Source organism: Canis lupus, chromosome 14 (genome assembly GCF_048164855.1).
Source record: "Canis lupus baileyi chromosome 14, mCanLup2.hap1, whole genome shotgun sequence".
Lineage (NCBI taxonomy): Eukaryota > Metazoa > Chordata > Mammalia > Carnivora > Canidae > Canis > Canis lupus.
In genome coordinates, this window is record NC_132851.1 from 8,876,302 (window position 1) to 8,896,375 (window position 20,074).

The 20,074-nt window shown below is 35.9% G+C and overlaps 1 long non-coding RNA gene across 1 annotated transcript in view; it reads left to right on the forward strand.

Moving 5' to 3' along the window:
- The window catches only part of LOC140603361 (uncharacterized), a 56,875-nt gene extending 36,901 nt beyond the window's left edge, over positions 1 to 19,974 (forward strand). The window contains exons 2-3 of the long non-coding RNA XR_012006339.1: positions 1,677 to 1,735; positions 17,329 to 19,974. This is a non-coding gene — a long non-coding RNA (uncharacterized lncRNA). The remainder of the gene's footprint in view (positions 1 to 1,676; positions 1,736 to 17,328) is intronic.
- Positions 19,975 to 20,074: the final 100 nt, after the last annotated feature.

The following is a 20,074-nucleotide window of genomic DNA, read 5'->3' on the forward strand; positions in this document are numbered from 1 at the left end:
TCCTTCATATCTTATTCTAAATGCTACTTCCTTAGGGAAAACATCTAATATGCCTTCCCAGCCTCCTGAAATTTTTCATAGCACTTATCAAAATACTAAGGGTATATATATATATATGAAATTATTTTTCCTTTACAAGCTTTAACTTGTCTTTGCACCTTTCTGCATCTTGCTGTTCTCAGTAACTAAAGCCATAGGAGAGTCTTCTAAGTCAACTGATACCCATTTTTTTAATGACCATATTGTATGCTATGGTGCAGATGAATCCTAATTTATTCAACTATTCACCTATTGTTGACCATTAACTCTGTGGTCACTTTTTAGTTACTATACCTAATGCTTCAATAAAATAAAATAAATATATATAATATAAATATAAAATAAATGTAACATACTAATACTTTTATTTCCAGAAATCAAGTTCCAAGGGTTGCATGCTACTTATAGGAATACAATATATTTCACATTGTAATATGTATGATCGATCAGATGGAGTTCTTAAAAGTTGCAAAATCTTATATTTATACAAGTAATATATGGAATTTAATTTTCCCCATGTGCCCACCAGCAATAGGTATTATAATTTTTTCCAGTCTAATTAGAATAAAGTGATATATTATGGTCATTTTAATTTGCATTTCCCTTATTGTTAATGAACTTGGAAATCTTTCTATGAGTTTATTGGCTATTTGGATTTATCCTCCTGTGTAATTGCCTATCCATATATATTGCCTATTTTCCTTTTCATTTATTTCTGTGAATTTGTGAAAGATTTTTAGTATATTATAGATTTTAGCTCTTTGTGTGCTATATGCATTACAATTTTTTTCCAAATCAAATATTTATATATAGACATTTTTTGTGGCATTTGTGCCTTAGTAAGGTTATACTTTTTAAGCAATCAAAAATGTTTACTTCCTCTTATATGTGTCTTTTTCTCTGTTTTAAGAAAGTGTCCCTACATCTTGGTTTTATATACAGTTTCTAATGTTTCTCATAAGATATTTATTGTTTAATGTTCTTACATTTATGTTTTGTATTTAATGTTAATGTTTGCATATGGCACAAAATGTGGGGTCATTTTATTTCTTCCAAAATGAATAACCTGTTAACTCAGCATGAATTAAGTAATCCATTTTTCTCATTGAACTAAGCTATTATTTTGGTATGTTATAATAGGTATCCTTAATAGATATATTTCTAAATTTCTATATTTTCTACTATTTGTCCATTTCTATGTTGACAATATGTTGATATGATTACAAAGTATTTATTTTTTTTTTTAGCATTATGATCTGTGATAAGGCAGAGCCATACTCTCATTCTAATTAATATATTTTGGCCTCATCTTGACATTTTATGTATTATATATATTTAAATTTATTTTATCCAATATTTTCCCCCTAAAAATAACTTATTGGGATTCTAATTGGCATTGCATAATATTACATATTAATTTTTGGAGAATTTATATTTTTATGATAGTGAGTCCTATCATTCAAGAACTTTGCAGGTCCCCCAAGTATTTTATTCTGATGAACAAATAATAGCTTAGTTGGGTTTGGATTTTTGTGTTGTTCTTTTCTCTTAGTAATTTATAGATACTATATCACTGCCTTTCAACTTAGTTGTGAATAAGATGTCCAGCATCAATCTGATTTTCTGTTCTTTTGTAGATTATTTTTTTTCTGCATGGATGCTTGCAAACTTGAAAGTCTTGCCAGAATTTGCCTACGTGAGTACATTTTCTCATTCATCCTGTCTAGAATTTATTAAGTCCTCTCCTCTCAATTGGCAATGCAGATATTTCTTCAGCTCAGGAGAAAATCTTCTATTATTTGCTTGATTATTCACTCTCTGACATCTGTCCCATTCTCTTCCTGCAATCCCCATTTTTCACTTTTAATTTTCTTGGATCTATCCACTAGCTCCCTTATTTTCCATTTTATACCTTCAATCTATTTATATTTCCCTCTGTTCTTTGGGATAGTTCTTCAATTTGATCTTCAAGCTAATAATTCAGGTTTCAGTGGAAATCATCCTCTCCTTCATTTATATACTGAATTGAATAGTTATGAAAAATCAAGTTTCAGCTCCAAAAAGTGCTCTTATTTTTCTCTTCAATTTATTTTTTGTCTCCTTCAGAAGCTCTATTTCACTTGGGATGGATTCCATTTATTCTGATCAATCTTCCTATTTGTGGCTTTTAGTCCCCTTAGATGGGTGGTTTTTTCCCTTTATCTACTTATGAGGGCTCTGCCAACATTGAAGTTCCTATGTGAAAGCATTCTCCTAGGTAATGGAAGGCAAAGAGTCCTACTCACATGTAATGATGGTATAGACATAGGCAGCCTGCCAACTTGTTGATGAGGCCTCTGCAGGAAGATTCTAAGGACAATGAGAGCCTTCTTAATGAGCATCTACACTTCTCTAAGGGCCAAGGTCTTACCAGGACCCACTACTCTAAGACTTTACACTGAGACTCACATTATTCTTTAGCTATTCTCCCAGTCTCTAGGGAAGAAATCCCAGAACCAATTTTCTCCAGCAAGATTCCAGAAAGGCCTAGAGCATTGTTTGTACCCACCTGCCCATAAGTCCTGTAGCCATTTGTATTAATAGAAGCAAATACCATAGATTTAGAAATAGGTAGACGGACAGAGAGTTGTGTTCTGTCCCACTGTGTTCCCAGAATCTCTCTCTCTCAAGTATTTTTTTAAGATTTTATTTATTTATTACAGACACAGAGAGAGAGAGACAGAGAGAGACAGAGAGACAGAGAGGGAGGCAGAGACACAGGCAGAGAGAGAAGCAGGCTCCATGCAGGGAGCTCAACGTGGGACTCGATTCTGGGTCTCCAGGATCACGCCCTGGGCCAAAGGCAGTGCTAAACTGCTGAGCCACCTGGGGCTGCCCGTCTCTCAAGTATTTTTCAAAGTTTGTCCCTTCCTTCTATTTGTTCTTTCTGTTCTAAGAAGCACAAATCATGCCCATCTTACTCATCATTATATATTCAGGGCCCAGCATAACACCTGCATCAAATAAAATAAGGCCTTAATTTATAGAATAAATGAATGTTTCTGACAGTAATCTTCAAGGAATATTTTTATTTTTAAAAGATTTTATTTATTTATTCATGAGAGACACACAGAGAGAGAGAGAGAGAGGCAGAGACATGACCTGGGCCAAAGGCAGACACTCAACCACTGAGCCACCCAGGCGCCCCAAGGAATATTTTTCAATTAACTATTCAGAGCTATGCTCACTTCTTTTCATTATTCTTTTTTTAAAAATGTATTTATTGGGATCCCTGGGTGGCGCAGCGGTTTGGCACCTGCCTTTGGCCCAGGGCGCGATCCTGGAGACCCGGGATCGAATCCCACGTCGGGCTCCCGGTGCATGGAGCCTGCTTCTCCCTCTGCCTGTGTCTCTGCCTCTCTCTCTCTCTCTCTCTCTGTGAGACTATCATAATAAATAAAAATTTTTTTAAAAAATGTATTTATTATTTGAGAGAAAGAAAGAGAGAGAGAGAGAGTGTGTGTGTGTATTACGGGAGTGAGGAGGGGCAGAGGGAGAGAGAAACTCAAACATACTCAAACATACTGAGCATAGAGCCCCTGAGGGGCTTGATCCCATGACCCTGAGATCATGACCTGAGTTGGATGCTTAACCAACTGCATCACCCAGGCTCCCCTTTTCACTATTCTTTATATTGCATTTATACTTAGAAAGATCTTTCCAGAGCAGATACTTGCTAAACTTTTATATAGAGGTTTATCAGGATTTTGCCTTTACCAGACAGTCCAGATCTTTCTTCATCTTAATGACACATTGACTTCCCTTGGGCCTATCAAAGATGAGTTAGAGCTTCCTTCTTCAGCCACCATATGTTTCCCCTTAGAAAAGGACATGTTTGCATGTATCTCAGGAGCAATCTCAGTTCGGTTTCCCCATAGAACTAAACAGCCCTCAGGAAACCATGTCATTAGAATTAGATGAGCAACATATGACTATGTATTTAAAAATATAATGGAAAAGCACCCTAGAGAACTTGTTTTCTGTCTTCTTCTTCTTCTTCTTCTTCTTCTTTTTTTTTTTTTTTTTTTTTTTTTTGACTCAAGGAGCTTGAGAACATTACCTGCTTTGCCAATAAAAAACAGAGGCAAATCCAGTGATCAGGTGACACTGTTGCCTTGACAGAGGATAACCATTCTTGTTCAAAACAGACATATCCAAAGGTGAAATGACAATATATGTTCTGAATTTACCAGTAAATTTCCACATACATTAAAGAAGAGAATTTTTATGTTAAAACTTTTCCAACAATACTGTGTTCCTGTCACACACATCTTGCTCAGTTCTTCTACATCGATGGGTTATGAGGAGATTTTACAAATCCCAATGATGAGACCATACCCCATACTTATTAACTAAAAATATCTTGGGGGCACATGGGTGGCTCAGTTTAGTAAGCCCCTGCCTTCAGCTCAGGTCATGATCTCCAGGTCCTGGGATCAAGCCCCACATTGGGCTCTCTGCTAAATGTGGAGTCTGCTTCTCCTTCTCCCTTTCCTTCTGTGCTCTCTCTCCCTGTCTCCCAAATAAATAGCCTTCAAAAAAAATCTCTGGAAGTGGAGCCCAAGCATCTGCACTCCCTAAAGCTCCCCAAGTCATTCCAATGTGTGGCCATGTTTGAGAACTAGAACAATAGATACTTGCTACTCCGAGTGTTGTTTGGGGGCTAATATCATTGGCATGACCAGGGAAATTGTGTGAAATATCAAACATCAGGCATCATCCCCAAACTACTGAGTCAGCACCTGTAATTGTGATTAATATGCACTCTCAAATTTAAGAAGTACAGAGACCACCTGGTTTATCTCACTGGTCTTAACCTTTACAAACAGGCTGGTTCCAAGATTTGATTCATAAATTGTTAATTCAGTGCTGATTCTGTGTCAAGCATCTTGTTAATAGTACAAGATACACTGTTTGGATAGGTGTAGATTTTTTTAAGTCACTGGAACAATGTAGAGTAACATACATTTTAAGATATATTAGGTTAACCTCAGTTCCCTTTGGAACATCAAAAGTAATGACTAGTGTTGGATGTTGTCCTCAGACAAGCCAACCTCTGAGCAGCCACAAGGACATCATAGACCTCTATGCCCTCTCCTTGGTTGGTTGAAATTTAAGACATCCTATTCCAAATATATCACAAAATATTTGCATAGCCAGACTGCCTAAACTATCCTTTTATATTCTGAGTGCCAAAGGTAGTTTTGCCTAAGAAAGCAGTAGTCTGTGCACAAAAACTAAGGTAGTTGGCAAGATTCTTGCACATATGCTAGTAATTTGGGATTGCATCTGGTAGGTAGCCTTTTGGCTTATTTTGTGGGCAGCTTTTTATTATTTTTTAAAATCAGTTAAATTTACTTATTTTAAAAAACAGATATTTTTGTCTATCTTGATTATCTTTTTCCTTGCTCACTAGCTAAATACACTTAAGATAGAAGCCTGACCTCTAGAACTCCCCATAATCAGCTTCCCTTCTCCCTTTAGGCAAATATTAAGGGATACCATTTTGACTTGGGCTTAATCCCAGTAGGAAAAAGAGAAAAGTGTAACTACCATATACCTGATAGTAAATTGTTTCTCTGGTGGAAAGTATGCTAAAACAGTCACACAAGAAAAAAAAAGAACTTTCAGTAAAGCTTGCTTCTTCAGTTAATCAACAAATTTCTCAAATGTCTAATCACAATATTCTAAGAAGGTATAACATTGTAGAAAAAATGGCCACCAAAATTAAGGAATTTACAGTCTGGATGTGATAATTTCTACATCTTATATCAATTCACAATTACTATAGACTATACCTATGTATATACTGTGTGTATATACATATACACACATATGTACACTGTATATTGTATCCAAATAACATCTATGTTATTTATCAAGCATTTATAGAAAATATCACATAAATGAATCTATATACTCTCCAGTCTATTGCCAGGATATGGTTCCTAAAATCCCATGATATAGGAGAATCAGTTTCTATATTTGATACTCGAAAAGTTTCAGCTTCAAAAATAAGCAATAAAATTGCTCCTTGCTCCCTTATCTTTCTATAAATATTTGACTAATGCTTAGAATCCTACAAGGTGCTGGAGTACAGTTATGGGCAAACTGGACAAGGTCCTTGCCTTCACAAAGGATATTATATTCTAATTTAAGGAGACTAGACAGATGGATAGAGATTAAAAGATCAGCAATAAAAATCAAGGAAAAATAAAAGTTGTAGCAAAAAAAGATAGTGACTGGTACAAGAATAAGAGAGAGCTCTAGAGCTAAGGCCTGAACAAAAAGGAGTTCCAGCCATGAGAGAAGACATGCAGCAGGGCTCTGAAATAGAGATGAGCTTCTCATGACTCAGAAGCAGACACAGGGTCAGTATGTTTGGAGAGTAAGGTGGGATCTGTCTTCTCAAATGAGTGATTTCATAGGTCACTTCAAAAAAAAAAAAAAACCCTGAAAACTCATGCATGGGAAGTTTTTGTGTGTCAGGCCTGGGACGAGCATGATCCCTCTACTCATATTTCATCAGCTAGAACTCCATACCATGGCCATTCCTAACTGCAAGGGAAACTGGAAAATATGGTCTGTGAATTCAGTAAGAAAACAGATTTAGTAATTAGCTGGGTAGCATTAGCTCCAAAAGTCTGACTTCAATTCCTAAGACTCATAGAAGTCCGAGCTACAAGAAGACCTGGTCTTCTCCAGTGCCGGCTGCTCCCAACTCCAAATTCCGTCTGGAATGTTCATCTAATTCCCACAAGTGGAATTTCTTAGTACTCTGTCATGTAGTACTGAAACTACTAAAAGATTCCTACTACGTAATTCAGTGACTGAATTACAAAGGTACCAGAAACGCTACTTGTCTACTTGCCAATATCTATTGTCCCCTTCACTGATATTCAGCTTGGAGCATGTTCATATTGACTAAGAAATTTTACAGGCTCTCATCACTAGTTTAACTAATTTGGGCTGAGGAAACTGAAAGAAAAGAAGGTATATAGAACTTTCAAAGGGTCACCAGTGTGGCTAAATGGTTCAGTGTCTGCCTTTGGCTCAGGTCATGATCATGGAGTCCCAGGATCAAGTCCCGCATTAGGCTGCCCATAGGGAGCTTGCTTCTCCCTCTGCCTATGTCTTTGTCTCTCTCTGTCTCTATGAATAAATAAATATAATCTTAAAAAACAACAACAACAAATTTCCAAGAAGTGTCCTTATCCTCCTTCCTGCTGGCTGGAATGCAGAGTGATGGCTGTAGCTGGAACACACATCTTGAACCATTAGCTGTAAAAGGGACTTGGGTCCTTCATGATTTTAGAGCTGCTATTCCAATCCTGAGCTTGCCTACATTATAGTAAGAGAAAAACTAATTTCATTTTTTATTGTTTGAAATTTTGATTCCATTACAGTTACCATACAACTTTATATTAGTTTCAGGTGAACAATAGAGTGATTCAACAATTCAATACACTACTCAGTGCCCATTATGAGAAGTGTACTCCTTAATCCCCATCATCTATTTCCCCCATCCTCCCACTCACCTCCCCTCTGGGAATCATCAGTATGTTCTCTATAGGTAAGAGTCTCTTTCTTGGTTTGTCTCTTTCTCTCTCTTTTCCTCATTGTTTGTTCGTTTTGTTTCTTAAATTTCACAAATGAGTGAAATCTGATGGTATTTGTCTTCATCTGATTTACTGCACTTAACATTATACTTTGTAGGTCCATCCCTGCATTTGTCCTTGCAAATGGCAAGATTTCATTCTTTTTTGTGGCTGAATAATATTCCATTTTATATATATATATATATATATATATATATATATATATATATATATATACAATCTTTTCATGTGTCTGTTGGCCATCTGAATGTCTTCTTTGGAGAAATGTCTGTCCAAGTCTTCTGCACATTTTTAATTGGATTATTTGGTTTGGGGGTATTGAGTTGTATCAGTTCTTTATGTGTTTTGGATACTAACACTTTATCAGGTAAGTCATTTGCAGATATCTTCTCACATTCCATAAATTGCTTTTTAATTTTGTTGTTTCCTTCAGTGTTCAAAACCTTTTTATCTTGATAAATTCCCAATAGTTTATTTTTGATTTTATTTCTCTTGCCTCAAGAGACATATCTAGAAAAATGTTGCTATGGACAGTGTCAGAGAAATTACTACCTGTGCTCTCTTCTAGGATTTTTATGGTTTCATGTCTCTTTAGGTCCTTAATCCATTTCTAATTTATTTTTGTGTATGGTGACATAAAGTGGTCCAGTTTCATTCTTTTGCATGTGGCTGTGGCTGTACAGTTTTCCCAACACCATTTGTTGAACAGACTTTTTTCCCATTGCATATTCTTTCCTTCTTTGTTGATTAATTGACCATATAATTGTGGGTATATTTCTGGGTTTTCTGTTCCATCGCTCTATGTGTGCCAATACCATGCTGTTTTGATTACTACAGCTTTGTAATATAAATTGAAATCTGGAATTGTGATACTTACAGTTTTGTTTTTCTGTTTCAAGATTTCTTCAGCTACTTGGAGTCTTTTGTGGTTCTATACGAATTTTAGGATTGTTTGTTCTACTTCTGTGGAAAAAAAAGCTGTTGGTATTTTGATAGGAATTTCATTAAATCTGTAGATGGCTTCAGGTAGTATAGACATTTTAACAATATCTGTTCTTCCAATCCATTTGCATGGAATATCTTTCCATTTCTTTATCATCTTTAATTTCTTTCATCAGTGTTTTGTAGTTTTCAGTGTACAAGTCCTTCACTCTTTGGTTAAGTTTATTTGTAGGTATTTTATTATTTTTGGTATAATAGTAAATTGGCTTATTTTCTTAATTTTTCTTTCTCCTGCTTTTTTATTAGTGTATAGAAATGTAACATATTTCTGTACATTGATTTTGTATCCTGTGATGTTATTGAATTCATGTATCAGTTCTAGTTGTTTCTGGTGAAGTCTTTAGAGTTTTCTCTATATAGTATCATGTCATCTGCAAATAGTGAAAGTTTTACTTCTTCGTTACCAAGTTATATGCCTTTCATTTCTTTTTGTCATCTGATTGCTGTGGCTAGGACTTCCAGTACTATGTTGAATAAAAGTGGTGAGAGTGGACATCCTTGTCTTGTTCCTGACCTTGGAGGAAAAGCTCTTGGTTTTTCCCTATTGACTATGATGTTGGCTGGTTTTTCGTACAAATCCTTTATTATGTTGAGCTATTTCCCCTCTACTCGTGCTTTGTTGAGGGTTTTTATCATACATGGATGTTGTGCTTTGTCAAATGCCTCTTATGTATCTATTGAAATAATCCTATAGTTTTTATCTTTTATTGACGTGAGGTATCACATTGATTGATTTGTGAATATTAAACCACCCTTGCATCCTAGAATAAATCCCACTTGATTGTGGTAAGTGAATTTTTTAATGTATTGTTGGATTCAGTTTGTTACTATTTCTGAAGATTTTTGAGGATTTTTGTATCTACATTCATCAGATATTGGCTTGTAGTTCTCTTTTCTTGTAGTGACTTTATTTGGTTTTGGTATCAGGGTAATGCTGCACTCATAGAATGAATTTGGAAGTTTTCCTCCCTCTTCAATTTTTTTTGGAATAGTTAGAGAAGAATAGATATTAACTCTTCTTTAAATGTTAGGTAGAATTTGCCTTTGGAGGCATCTGATCCTATACTTTTGCTCATTGGGAATTTTTGATTCTGTTTCTTTGCTGGTAACCTTCAAATTTTCTATTTCTTCCAGCTTCAGTTTTGGGAGGTTATGTATTTCCACGAATTTATCCATTTCTTCCAAGTTATCCTATTTGTTGGCATATAATTTTTCATAATATTCTCTTACAATTGTATTTGTGTGGTGTTGGTTGTTACTTCTCCACTTTCATTTATGATTTTGAGTCCCCTCTCTCTCTCTCTCTCTCTCTCTCTCTCTCACTCTCTCATTATGAGTCTGGCTAGAAGTTTATCAATTTTGTTGATCTTTTCAAAGAGCCAACTTTTGGTCTCATTGATCTATTCTGTTTTGTTGTTGTTGTTTGTTTTTAGTCTCTATATCAATTTATTTCTGCTCTAATCTTTATTATTTCCTTCCGTGTGCCAGTGTGGAGATTTGTTTGTTCTTCCTTCTCTAGTTCCTTTAGGTGTAAGGTTAAGTTGTTTATGTGAGATTTTTATTGCTTCTTATGGTAGAACTATAGCTATAACCTTCCTTCTTAGAACTGCTTTTGTTACATCTCAAAGATTTTGGACCATTACATTTTCATTTTCAGTTATTACCATGTAATTCTTCTTTAATTTCTTGGATGACTCATTCATTATTTAGTAGCATGTTATTTAACTTCTATTTATTTGTGCTTTTTCCAGATTTTTTCTTGTGGTTGATTTTTAGTTTTGTAGTACTGTGGTCAGAAAAGATGCATGGTATGACTTCAATCTTTTTTAATTTGTTAAGACTTGTTTTGTGGCCTAATATGTGATCTATTCTGGAGAATGTCCAGAGAAAAACTACAAAACAACCATAAGACAGGTAACAAAATAGCAATAAATACATATCTATCAAAAATTACTCTGAATACATATGAACTAAACATTATGATCAAAAGACATAGAGTGACAGAAAAAGGAAAAAACAAGACCTATGCTACCTACAAGAGACACATTTCAGACCTAAAGACACCTGCAGATTCAAAGTAAGGGGATGGAAAAACATCTATCATGCAAATGAATATCAAAAGAAAGCCAGGGTAGCAATACTTATATTGGACAAAATAGACTTTAAAACAAAGACTGAAAAAAAAATAAAATAAAATAAAACAAAGACTGTAGCAAGACCCAAAGAAGGACACTACATAATAATAAAGGGGACAATCCAACAGGAAGATATAACAATTGTAAATATTTATGTGACCAACATGAAAGCACATAAATAAATAAATAAAGCAGTTAATAACAAAGGTAAAGGAATTAGGTGATAGTTAATACAATTATAGTACAGGACTTTAACACACCGCTTACATCAATGTATAGATCATCCAAACAGAAAATCAACAAGGAAACAATGGCTTTGAATGACACATTGGACCAGATGGATTTATCAGATATATTGAGAACATTCCATCCTAAAATAGCAGAATATCCATTCTTTTTAAGTGCACACTGAGAAAATTTAATTTCTATCATATTTAAGCTATAATTATCTTGGGTTTTCGTCACTTGCTGCCAAAGTAATTCTTCCTAATACACTATCTTTGTGCCAAGTTCAATACTAGATGCTTTTCATGCTACATAGCATAATGTATACAGTAACTAAGGAAGTGTGGGTATCATTTTACCCATTTTACAGGTAGCAAAACTGAGGCTCATAGAAATGAAGTGACTGCTCGCAGCTAGAAAGTGGTGAAAATGGCATTCCAAAACAGATCTGTCTATTTTGAAGCAAGTACTTTCATCCAATATACCATACTGTTGCCCATAGAATATAAAAATTAGTCAACCCCCAAGCACTACTTATAGGCATAACAACAACCTTCCTATACCACAACTCACCATTGTTGTTTCTCTGATGTATTCTTTTCTAGACTTGAGTTTGTGTTTGTTCCTGGTCATTAATTCTTGCATTGAGCTCCAGTTCCAGTAAATGGATTTCTGGTTCCTTTTGTAAAGCCTATATCCCCACCTTAGATTCTTTTTTTTAAAAGAGTTTGTTTGTTTGTTTGTTTGTTTGTTTGTTTGAGAGATAGAGAGTTAAAGAAAATACAAGCAGGAGAGGCAGGGGGAAAGGGAGAAGTAGACTTCCCCACTGAGCAGGAAGCTCAACATGGGTCTCCCTCCCAGGACACTGGAATCATGACCTGAGCTGAAGCAGACACTTAACCAACTGAGCCACCCAGGCACCCCCCACCTTAGATTCTTCTTATCCCTTTCTCCAACTTACCTTAATCCATGGAGGATCTAATATCCTAACCCTCCATCCAATTCTTGTGGCTACATCTCTACTAACTGCAAATTTCTCTGATGTGTACTTGTCAGCCATGGTGTCTTCCTGCTCTCAACCACAGCCCTGATTTGTCCCCATAAACGTAGCGATGGAACATGATAAAATAGGTCACATAGTGTGATTTCAATCTCAGAGTTTGGCATTGGCTTGGCTGCAATCAAACATCACCTTGATTCTAACTGCCTTGTGACTTGGATATATCATCTAATCTGCCCAAGCTTCAGTTTCCTTCACACAAAATGGAATAATAATAATACCAAAAATAATATTAAACCTATACACTTTTTGTGGGAATTAGGTAATTAGATAACGTGAGCAATGCATGTAGGGCTAATACGTAAAATTACTCAAGAAATGTTAGTTGTAATCATTTTTTCATCATCATTGATTCCAAGATAACTCTGATCTAACTTCAAGTGTCTTCCCTGTTGCTAGGTGATCCTTTAATTTTTCCTTGTTGACTCTCTAGGCTAACAAATTTTTCACAGAGGCTGCTTTAGTCTAGTTATTTGTCTACTTGTTCCTTTCTTCTAGTAGATTGAAAGCCCCTTAAGGAACATACTGTATTTTATTCATTGTTATTTCCTCTAAAATGCAATGTGTATACAGGTAGATTTGTTGAAATAAAATCATAAAACCAAAATGACTCATTTTAAAGATAGAAAAATGGAAGCTCACTCGGGTAAATAAATATTCTGGCCAAGCCAAAACTGTGTCATGTTATATCTCTGTGTTTTCCCTTATATTGTTCTTATAACCTGCAATCTTTGAAATCAAGATCAGATATTACTTTCTTTAAATATCTTTCCATTAAGTTAATCATTTTATCTGCTTCTTTTGAACTTTATTCATAACTACATCATATTTTAATGTATTTTATTTTCACACCCAATTTCATTATTCCTTGTGAAGTCATAGATGTTACAGTGACTTACTCAATTATTTGTGACCCCTACAGCATCCACTGTAGCTCCTAAAACATGGAAAGTGACAGCAAATGTGTATGGGATTTATCAGAAAGAGTCAATCACGTCAACGTTTTTCTAAATACTTTGTGTACAGGTAGTCCTACTGTGCAAAATGCATAGAGATTATAACCAAATTTCACTTGGGAGTCTTAACTCCATGAGAGTTCAACTCTCCCAGATGAATTGATCACATCCAGAGCCTTATAGGGTATTAGCCCACCATCCTCTACCCCAGGAGACAAATGCCACCATCCAGCCTTCCTGTTGCCTTACAATAATTGAAGAACCGCATTTCAGTTAACCACTGCTATCCCAAATTATTCAGTTGAGTTCTGGGAATCTGTGGGCATATTATCAGGCACTCAATTACACAGTCTCAGAAGATTCAAAAACCCGATCAATCAACCCACTGTTTATACATTTGCACTCAAGAAATTCAAGATTCTGTAGTGCCGTCTTCAATCAAATGCATTGTATTCAGGATCTGTGAAGTGAGTTGGCAAAAAAAGAGAGAAGGAGTCCATTTGAAGAGTAGGAAGATTATAGGAAAAGATACATTCATATTTATTTTGTATCTAATCCTTTAAAATATCTTTTAAAAATATTTTAATGCCAAAAATATCATTGATAAACTATAAATGTGCATATATTGGAGATGAAAACTCAAACATTTTTACTGATAAAATATACTATCAAAAGTTTTATAAATTACTACATGATCTGTCATTGTATGGAGCTGACTTGGAATAAAAGAAAAAAGCTGTCTTCTCTGTATATGTCAGTCTTTCTCTTTTCTTTTGCTCTCTTCTACTATCTGACTCTTCGGTTGATTTGGCAATCAATGAAAACATCTTTTAACAGACCCAGATCTTAAAGACTCAGATCTAAAGTTTAATTCAGACATATCTCTATACTGCAAAGTCTGATTTGCTACCAAGCAAATGCATTTTCTGTCTTTTAGTTTGATTGCAGTGCAGAGGGAAGAGAAGGAAAGGGAAGAAAAGGAAGGAAAGAAGAAAGGAAAGAAAGCAGGCAGGCAGGCTCACTATGTCATTGATCCTCTTCTTATTGCTGTTCACCACTAGAGACGATGAGAAGTGACTGTCAGCGTAGTTAGGCAGGCTGCCAAGCAGGATCAGAAAAATAATCAATGGCAAGACAAGTACTATAGATTTCCACTCCCCATGATCCTTGTAAAGATGAAACTCAGCAACTCTTCTGTTTCTTGTCATTTGCGAAGACAATTGTAAGGACTGAGAACATAATGATGAAAGAACAAAATGCTAAATGATAGAGTTTTAAGATTTCTAATGTCTCTACTAATTGTAATATATTTTACACAAATTGATGAATATCAACTGACTCATTAGCTTTAGGATGATAGGGAACTATGACCAAGAGGTAGTGAAATAACATGTATGAAGTATAGTAAATGAGTTCTTCTCCTGACACAAATTTTCCATGTATAATTGATAGAATCCAGTTCTTAAGTATTGGTCTAATACTAATCATTTAAATTTGAGTCACAACTTTAACATATATTTAAGGCAGAAGATGCTAGAACATACAAAATATATTAATCCCTAGGAGCTAATACTTTTTATTATTATTATTTATTCATGAGAGATAGAGATAGAGAGAGAGAGAGAGACAGGCAGAGGGAGAAGCAGGCTCCATGCAGGGAGCCTGATGTGGGACTCGATCCCGGGACTCCAGGATCATATCCTGGACCGAAGGCAGGCACTAAACCGCTGAGCCACCCAGGGATCCCCCAAGCTAATGCTTTTTGCTCATAATCTCAAGTTAACTACTAAGCTGTCTTAACTTCTATATTATACTAAATGAATATATGTAGAACAAATGTTTTCAACTTGACAATTACATACATGAGGTTGTCACTCTAGAGCCAGTATTCAACACCTCCCTCAGGAACTGACTCACTATCCAACAGGATGTAGGCAACCCTGGTTGTCCTTTCAAAGCATTGGTGATCATACTTAGAATTTTGAGACCACACACACAAGAGTAAAAGTGAGGATGGCACCAAAGAGGGTGTTAACCAATTTGTTTTTAGAGAGGGATGGTGAAGAACCCTCAATCCCACTTTGAACATAGAGCTAGCATTCATTTGTTTCCTGGTTAGACTTCTTCACTCTTTTTATATCATCCAGTAGGTGGCCTCCTTATTAACCATGCTTATGAATATTCCCTTCCAGAGCAAAGAATAGCAGGTACCACTGTGGCCAAGACTCGTCGCTGAGTTTAGTAATATAGACTTCAAATTTTAGTTGAGCATTTAAGCATCTGGAAAAAGCCAAGTATTTCTTAGTCTATTTTGTAGCTAGATATGGCAATATAACTAAATTCTGACCTGACTAAATTCTGGCAGAAGTTCTATGTGGCAAATCTGGGGGACTCTCCCAAATAACTCTTGCCTACTTTCTTCTTTATGCTTTCTTCTGTCATACTGTTTGGAATATAAACAAAGAGCCCAATTGAGCTGGACAGAGCCTGGATCTCTGAGGAATTCACAGAGCAAAGCTGCCATGCTAACCATGGTTTACAGACCTCTAGATTTTTAACTGAGAGACAAATAGACTTCTATCCTCTTTAAACCACTGTTTTGTTATTGTTATTGTTTGTTTGATCAATCACAGATGAAGTGAATCCTATCTCATTTACCACACAAGATACAGCCTTTATATTAGACCAGAACTCATTCAGATTTTTGACAAGTACACTGATGATGCTCAAAGCTTTAATTCAAATGCCAGGACCACTCAGAAATCCATTCCCTACATGGAGTAAAAGGCATGAAAATTTTTAAGGGTGATAGTACAACCCTACTTTAAAAGATTTCATTAGCTGGAATTATTCATTGTAAAAAAATAAATATAGTCCATTTAGATATATAACACTCCTAGGGATACACTGACTATTGTAACTAGGCTATTTGTCTAGAATAATATCATCTGACTTTGATCTGATCTATAGAGAATTGTCCTTTTAAAATGATGTATGAGGAGACTTGATTACTAGATGCATTGACATTTTGGGAGGAAACAGTTTGCTGGCTGCCTGGCCTGGAGCTGCTCCTGTTCCTGTCTCCACATGCACTCACCCAGGGCTGCTACAGAAAACTCTCTGCAGAATGCCATAGGCAGAAAATAAACTGATGAAAGGCTAATTGCCACTTGGAGAGGACAATCTGATTGCAATGGCTATTGCATAATATACAGATTCAAGGTGAACAACTTCCAACTTTCCAAGGTGAAAAAAAAGCTATAAATCCATTTGGGGAGTATGATAAAGTGAAATATTCTGTCTCTATGACATATCTACACTCCAAAAAATCTGAAAGAATTTCAAAGATAAGCTAGCACCCTCCAACCTGTTCTAGAAACATACAAAAAAGAGATAATCTGAATTTCTATCCCCCATGAAACCCTAAACCACTACCAGAATCCTTTTCTTGGCAGAAAATTAGAACCCCTATAGCTCAGAAATGACTGAAGTCATCTGATATGACTCTTTTCTCTTCTCCTCAAATGTTATTTCTTGAGAAGGATTTATGCACTCAAGAGCTCTGTTCCTATGAACTTACAGTTGTCCCTGACTTCTCTACAATTTCTCTGTGTCAGTCTATTCCATTTCCTTACGTATTCACATTCTCCCTTTCGACTTCCTTCCTTCTTCAAAACTACAAAGAGCTTCAAATCTACCTCTTCAACTCCTTTTTCTCTCCAAGCTAGCTAGCTTCTTTCTTTCACAACAAAATTTCTCGAAACAACGTCACTATTTGTTGCCTCAACTTCTCTCTCTCATTCTCTATCTTGCCCTATAATCTGGGCACTATCCCCACCTTGAATCAGTCTCCTTTATTAGGATTCACTAATGTCTTAATTTAAATGGACTTTTCTCAGGACCCATTCTGGTCACCACTGATGTCTCTAACTACCATTGGCTCCTTGCCTCTCCTTAAGCCAATCTCTCCCTTCAGCTTGTACTGACCGCTGTAGGATCCGTCATTATTGGACATCCTTAAAATTCTTTCCTCCACTGGCATTCTTTCCATCTGTAGTGGCCTAGTTTTTCTGTAGTTTCTTCTGACTCCACTTTTTTGACATTTTTTTAACCAACATTTAAATATAATGCTCCCCAAAGCTTATAACAGCACATAATGTTTCTCCCTATGATCTATCCCTCAAAAATACCATTTTAATAATTCTCATGATTAACTTCATGGCAATAATTCTCTCTCTCTCTCTCTTTTAAAGATTTTATCCATTTATTCATGACAGACACAGAGAGAGAAGGCAGAGACACAGGCAAAGGGAGAAGCAGGCTCCATGCAGGGAGCCCAACGTGGGACTCGATCCCAGGTCTCCAGGATCACGCCCTGGGCTGAAGGCAGGTGCTAAACCGCTGAGCCACCCGGGCTGCCCACAATAATTCTCAACTAAATTGTCTGAAGCCGAAACCTCTTTTAAGCTCCAAACTAGACACCCTGTACATCTTACATGGTTGCAGTATAAAGCATAAAAATTAAAGTATTCCAGACAGAACACATTATTTTTCATCCTCCTTCCTTTTGCACTTTTCTTCCCAAGTAATGACCACTTCATCATTTTGATATTTTTTTTTCATCATTTTGATTTTTAAGATTCATCATACAAGTGTTGTTGTCTGCCCCTTTAACTCATGACCTATTCCCAGCCTTGGAACCATTGACTTAATCCTATATAAGCACAAGGAATTCTCACATGCTATTGCAGAGGCAAAGATCAGTAGAAGCTTCTTGAAGATACCTACAAAGTGATGCCAGCTGTTACAACTCTGTCCATGCATTGACTCTTGTGTTCATTTCTTATTTTCATTCTCATGGATTCCAGTTCAAGCCCATAGAACTCTTTCACAGTCTATTGTTCTAGCCTCACAAGAAGTCTCCCTCCCTCCACTCTCCTCTGATATCCAAGTAACCCTTTACATTGTTTCCATAGTTACCAATTCTAAAAGAAATCCAATCCAGATATTTGTCTCATTACTTAAGAAAAAGGAAAAAGAAAAAAAGCCCTTGTTGCCTCTTCACTGCACCCAAAACAAAATCCATATTCCTCCCGGAACTTAAATTTAAAGACAATTTACTTGTATGCGCAACAAAGATTATTGAGTACCTATGTACCTAAGGTATATCCTAGATGTTGGGGGCACACATCCATGCCTGTAGTTCTATATTTATTATCACAGGACCAAAAATGATTTTAAATACAGCATATCAAAAAAATTCAGGACACTTACTGACCAATATATTTTTTTAAGTCAAGCAGTTGACAGTAATTCAAGAGTAATTCCAGTCTTTACATGCTCTTCTTGAAAAACATTACCAGGAATTCAATTTATATCCTATAGCAAAATGCTATGAAAATATTTCTTCTCATGTCCACTAAAATTCCTCCCTTCTCTACAAATGCTTTACAGCCTATTTTATTAAATCTTTAAAAATTTGTCCCCATTATAGCCAGGTTGATTTTCAGTTTTTCTCTGTGTCTTCAAATTTTGTTGTTTTTAACCAATTATAAGAATTTTTTATAATGAAAGCAAACCTAGGAACTGATCCTTGCTGCAGCCTTTCTACTTTTGCCTGTCTCTTCCTTTCGTCACAGTCATTCCCACAAAAACCTCAGGGAAAGGGTTGCCAAAGGAAGAACCCTGCTTGAATTGAAAAAACACTGTGAAGACAATTTGGGAGTGTTCACATACTAAAAAACCAAATCCTCGAATAAAAGAAATATGAAGGAATTTCCTTGCTGGAGTTATCACTGCTGGGAGAGTGAAGAAGTCAGTCATATCAGGTAGAAATGGTTCCCCTGAGAAGGATACACCCAAGCTGAACAAGAATGAGTTAATCTGTGGAGAGCAAGGTCAGAGAGCATCATATTTGAGGCAGTTAACAACAGGGTAGACATGGACGTCAGTGACCTTAGCCACAAGACTAAGGATATGGAACCAAGTTCTAGACTTAGAGCCACAGGCTAGCAAATAAATGAGAAAGCAGACCATGCGTGAAGGATAAGAATTTGCTAACAAAGACTAACAAAGTAGCCTGTGTGTGTGTGTGTGTGTGTGTGTGTGTGTGTGTGTGTGTGTCTGGAGGCAAAAGGAGTGGTGATCTTTGGGAGCACAGAAAACAAAACTGGAGAGGAGCACATAGAAGCTACATATGCTTGTGGAGTAACCCCAGAGAGCTGAAGATTTTAGTAGTATCAGGTAATTAAGGGGTCCTGTGGTTCTGGCTAATCTCCTGTATCCCAGATAAAGGTAGCTCATAAGTGGAAGCCCTTCTAGGAGTACTGGGATGCCAGTATTATTGGAGTACTTTCTGCTAGAAAAAGGATGGACCCAAAAATTCACTGAAGCTGCAATCTCTTTCTTAATGTTTTCAAATGAAGTTAGCAGTGAGTTCAAAGGACAAGAAGGGGCAGAGAAAACAATAGATTGATATCTCTTACCTTCCCAGCATCATTTCCCATTGCCTATTCCTATTTTCTTTTAAATTTTTGGTATGGCTCTTAGAGATACAGAATTGTCAGATACATAATCATAAGTCTTTGCTCACGATATATCATTATCATTAGTATAGTGAACCTACTTTATTATTTTGTGAATTTAATTCTTTATTTTATAATATATAAATATCTTTAAAACCACTAGCCAAATCTATAATCAAGTGTAACCCTTAACATCTACCTATTTTATTCTCCCCCAACTCCTGCCAAGTGGTAAATACTATACTGAATGTTTTTTATTCTGTTGGTTTTTAGTGTATGTGTGTATTTGGCAACATATTGTTTGGTGTTACTTGTTCCTCATTTCTTTAATAAGGTATGATATTGTGAAAAGGCTTCAGTGGCTTGCTTTTATTATTCAGTATTCAATTAAAAATGTGTCCATCCTATTGTGTTTAGCTCTAGATTGTTTATTTTCATGGCTGTATACAAATTCACTGTATACATGGACTATTCA